The 5,549-nt window shown below is 40.0% G+C and overlaps 1 pseudogene; it reads right to left on the bottom strand.

Moving 5' to 3' along the window:
* Positions 1-1,374: 1,374 nt before the first annotated feature.
* LOC107716239 (histone H3-like) lies at positions 1,375-2,970 on the bottom strand (annotated as a pseudogene).
* Between the last annotated feature and the right edge of the window lie 2,579 nt (positions 2,971-5,549).

Raw genomic sequence — 5,549 nt, forward strand, 5'->3', positions numbered from 1 at the left:
CATCTGTGCTAAATCTCTCCGCTGTGTGTGTTCGAAATCTCCCTTCGGTGGTGATCGCTGTTTTTAGCGGAAACTCCACAGAACAGCTAATTTTATTCATAACATTACAAACGTGTTTCGGTCTGACGATAGACCTGAAACAGCTATATGAGCATGCGCGGCTTTTTATAATAACTATTGTAAGAAAGAATAAACGACTTACTCGTTACAAATTGTATCCGTTGTTACATCAAATCGCCCCTTAAAATGAAAGCTTTCATCCTCCGAATCGTCGTCTTCTGAAGAAAAGGTGAACTCTTCCTCGCTGTCTGTGGTCGTCTGGAGAGCCTCCTCGGGTGTGTGCGCCATCCTGATCAACCGACAATACAGCTAAACATGTGCTGCCAGCTTATCCTGGCTCATATCTGACCATTAACACATGAATCAAGCGCTTTTCGGGTGGGTATAGTCAGACAGCGTCCTCTTACACTCCCTCTTTCCTACACAAAATGGCCTAACTCTCTCTGGCGCCCTTTCTCATGTGAAATGGCTGGAGCATCTTTCTCTCTGATTGGGTGCATTTACGCAACGACTGTCTTGCGGGTATTTCATTGGGGGAAGGCGGGCTGGGCAGACACCCGCTCCACAGTCTCCACCCCCGAATAACCTTCTTCTTCTTCTTCTTTGACGTTTTATGGCGGTTGGCAAACCAGCTTTACGTGCATTTACCGCCACCTACTAGGATGGAGTGTGGAGCATTGACGTTAAAGGAAAACTAAAAAAATATATATATATAAATAAATAAAAATAAGTAGTGATTCTTTAAATCCTGTTTATTAACTCTGTATCTTTGAGATACTTAAATAATATGTGAAACATTTCTATAGTCACATCTTTATTTAACAATTTCTGAAGTGAGATCTGATTTATTTCTATATGAAGTGCTTCTGTAAGTTGTACTCTTTTCATCCTTTACATTTTATTAAAATATGCTCAACTGTTTCAGGAAGATCACATTTAACACAAAGTCCAGACTCATGTTTTCCTATTATAAATAATGATGGTCAAATTCTAAGGCGAGATATGATGCGGTCTCCCCGAATAACCTTCCTTCAAGCTCCCTTTCATTGTCTTTACTTTCCCGCGCTTACATTCTGGATAAACCGGTCAGTTTCCAAAACGTTTAATTTATTTTGCGTCAAAGAAACTCATGTAGAATGGACACATGACGCATTTCTTAATATACGCGTCAAATAAATCCCTTAAAAAAAATGTTTACAATAAAAACGGTTTTACAAGCCACCATAATTCGGCTTTTTCCATAAAACACATCTTACTATATTCTGTGAAACAGAAACATTAGTGTGTAATAAATGCACCCAAAACGATAAATATAATAACAATAAACATACTCTTTTATGAAAACGTGGGGGCTCTTGAAAGAGCCTGTGTGTGTTTCTGGTAACACGGAGATGTTTATCCTCCGAAGCCGTACAGAGTGCGTCCCTGTCGCTTCAGCGCGTACACCACGTCCATGGCGGTGACCGTCTTTCTCTTGGCGTGCTCGGTGTAAGTCACGGCGTCGCGGATCACGTTCTCCAGGAACACCTTCAGCACACCGCGGGTCTCCTCGTAGATCAGACCGGAGATGCGCGAGGCGACGGATGGCGGGTTTGGTGATGCCCTGGATGTTATCCCGCAGCACTTTACGGTGCCGCTTAGCGCCTCCTTTCCCGCCTTTGCCTCTTCCAGACATTGTTATATCGAGACACTTGCCTTCTGCCGCGCAATAGAACGTATAAATACTGAGAGCTTGCAAGAGGAGATTTACATTCGCTTAAAGGACCTAGTTGAAACATATAAAGGCGGAGCCAATGACGTGAATCAGCAGACCTGTTAGCTTTCTGGAATAGCTTGTGCTGATGGCCTGACATCACAAATAACATGCATTTCTTTCAAACTCATTAATAAATATTACCCCAGCAACTATTTCCCCGTGAACAGATTTGTAATATTGATGTTGATATTGATAACTGAAATTTTTCCCCCTTCGCTTCTGATTTGTCCTAAGGAATATTATTTAATTTGTTACCTCTGTTGGCAAAATTATTTATATATAATCGTAAGTACGCTGATTATAAACCACTATTTCTAATTCGGTTTTACTCTTAGTGAAAACAGGCTACCTTTTTTTCTCGCTAGCTGTCTCGGAGCATTGACTTCTATAAGCGAGTGCAAAATAGTGTTTATATGCGAGACTGAATCACTTAAAGTCAGAACTAAATGTGCAGTTACAAAACACTTCTACACATGTGACTGCATAATGGAGAACGCGGTCAATTAAGTTAAAGAATAAAGTACTATTTTCTATCGATGTGCACATTCATTAATTCGTTACGAGCAGATAGTGCGAGTTTGAGTGGGCCCAAAAGAGCACATGTTTTACAGGGATAAAGGAAATTCTACTTCATTAGACAAATGGAGGTGGCTCTGAAAAGAGCCTTTGGGGTTAAAGATATTCGGGTTTAAGCGCGCTCTCCGCGGATGCGGCGGGCCAGCTGGATGTCTTTGGGCATGATGGTGACTCTCTTGGCGTGGATGGCGCACAGGTTGGTGTCCTCAAACAGACCGACCAAATAAGCCTCGCTGGCCTCCTGCAGGGCCATGACAGCGGAGCTCTGGAAGCGCAGGTCCGTCTTGAAGTCCTGAGCGATTTCTCGCACCAGACGCTGGAAGGGCAGCTTGCGGATCAGCAGCTCGGTGGACTTCTGATAGCGACGGATCTCCCGCAGAGCCACGGTGCCGGGCCTGTAGCGATGAGGCTTCTTGACGCCGCCGGTGGCTGGGGCGCTCTTACGGGCGGCTTTGGTAGCGAGCTGCTTCCTCGGGGCTTTGCCGCCGGTGGATTTACGAGCCGTCTGCTTGGTTCTCGCCATCGCTGCGATGTAGTTACTTCTTCTTTCGTTCTGTGTGCGCAGGAAATGCTGCTTTACGTTACGCGCCTACTTTTAAACCGTCACACGGCCACGAGCTTATGGTGTCGTAGAGGGACAGAGGCTTGTGATTGGCTGATGTGTGACGTCTGCGCATGACTGCTAGCCAATGACTGCGCAGCTTCTGTTTTAAAATAGTGTCGTTTATGATTCCCGCTCAAAATGCTTTATTACTTTTTTATGCCGAAGTCCCTTCCAAGGATTTCTTATAGTCTTTGTTTACACATCAAACACAAACACTCTTTACAGGTTTCATAGTAATGTTTTATTTTTTCATTATGAAATATTAGCTCTTTAGTTTAAATGGTTGTGCAAAATAATCTTCAACTGTTCATGGTGTTTGTAACTACCTAAACTCAACAGTTATGATTTATTTGGTTGATAAAATGTATTATCTTTGAAAAGATAACTTCTACGTTAGCAAAGCAGAAAAGATAAAACCGTGAGCTCAGCTATACTGTTTATAAACGAGCGTGCCAGTCGCCCATTGGTTCTTCTTCTTCTTATGATGTTTAATGGCGGTTGGCAAACCAGCTTTTGGTGCATATTCCGCCACATACTGGGATGGAGTGTGAGGCGCTGATATCAAGGGAAATGCTAATTCTCAAAACAAAAACAAAAAAAAAATTCCTTCTACCTATATTTTATTATATAAATTTGTTATTTTCAAAAAATGTATAAGAGCTTTATAACCTTTATGAGAACTGTTTAACACACTCTGTAATGTCATAGAATTAATGCCGTCAGATTTTAATTCCTCTTTTAACTGTATTCTTTCCCTTTCATATGCCCTACAGTTAATCAGCACATGCTCTACAGTTTCTGGAAGTCCACAATGATTACATTGACCAGATTCATGTCTTCCTATCATCTGGAGTGATTTATTAAGAGTAGAGTGTCCAATTCTCAATCGAGATATAACTGTATCATCCCTTCTATTACCATAAGCAGTTCTTACTTGTCCTACTTGTTTATTTATATTATACAAATGTCGCCCTTTGTTACCTTTATCCCATCTCTCTTGCCATATCTTTCTGACAGCTACTTTAATTAAACCTTTAATTTCAGATTTACTCAAGGGTATATTTCATTATGATTCTATACATTCATACACCATTGTAATAGACTAGAGAGAAAAGTACAGACACTGGAATCATTAAACACAATTAGAAAATTGATCAACTCACAACAGGTTTTCCAAAAAACTTTAAATAAGAAAAAAAAAAAGATAAGAAACTGCAGTAGGCATACAGTAAAATGTAAACTGGAGTGTTCCTCACTGTACTTCTATGTATTTATCAACCCTGTCTTGTGGATTTGGCCACAAGTTCTCATTCACATCATAATGGATGTTTTCAGTAGCTAAACATCTTGGAAAAAATCTTCTGGCATGGCAAAAACAGGCCTGACATTGGTCTCCTCCTGTGATGTCATTGCAGGCATCATCTATGTCCTGGAGAAGAGTGACTTGTTTGTGAGGGTTTCTATTGTGAACCTTGCACCTCCAAACTATCCTCAGTCGGGTTACAGTAAGGAAAGGGGAGTATGGGGGTAAATACAAGGTGATAAACTGTGGATGGGCCAAGATTGCTCTCAGTACCGTCGCTAGGAATTCTTAATATTGTTAATCATTTTCCATAAAAACTATGCTTCAAGAGTAATGCAACAGTCATGTAGCATTTTGAGCAGTTGTATCAACTGATAGTTAGATCATTGTAAAGATATGAATAGACACTCAATTCAGATGTAATGCGTGAGTTGCATTTTGAAATAGTAATACTTTGATGTTAAATTGTTATTTTGAACCGGTGATTTTAGTTCAGTGAACAAAAGATCTCTGGTTCATGTGTATTGTATCCAAGCATTTTGAAAAAGGATTGTGTTTTGAAAAATGTGCATTTTGATCATCGGTTTTGAATTATGTTTATAGAATTTTAGCCTGTTATAGTGCAAACATGATTGTAAAAAACTGTAATAATAATAATAATAATAAATCAGTCATCTGAACTCTTAATTTTGTGTGTGTGAATGTGTGGATTCATTTTATATAGAGAAGGAGTCATCAGTAGGCTACTTTATGGAATGTAAAAGAAAAGTGACAAAACAGCACTTTGCCTTTTGCCCCCTACCTCTCATTCTCCCTTGTCAGAAAGTCAGAAAGAGCTTTATTACCAAGCATGCTTACACACACAAGGAATTTGACTTGGCAACTGGAGCTTCCAGTGCAGAAGAAAGTACAGACATACTGCAAACATACACGATAGTGCTGACAAACAAGGAATTATAACACTAATATAAAAAAAGATACACATTTAAAAATGCACTAGCTTATATACAGAAGTAGAAATATAGAGAAAGAAAAAAACATGTAATTGTTTAAATTAATGTACAGATTGTTATCTACAAGTGTAGTTTACAAATGTACAATTTTTGGTTTTCTATGTAATGTGTCAGTTATGATGGACAATGTATAGTTCCCTTTCATGGGAACTTCGAACTGCGTCCTCTAGGGGTCGCTATGGGGAACGCCTCGTCGTGACCCGTGTCTGAAGCATACATTGAAAAAACACCAACTCG

Source organism: Sinocyclocheilus rhinocerous, unplaced genomic scaffold (assembly GCF_001515625.1).
Source record: "Sinocyclocheilus rhinocerous isolate Xijiao unplaced genomic scaffold, SAMN03320098_v1.1 scaffold750, whole genome shotgun sequence".
Lineage (NCBI taxonomy): Eukaryota > Metazoa > Chordata > Actinopteri > Cypriniformes > Cyprinidae > Sinocyclocheilus > Sinocyclocheilus rhinocerous.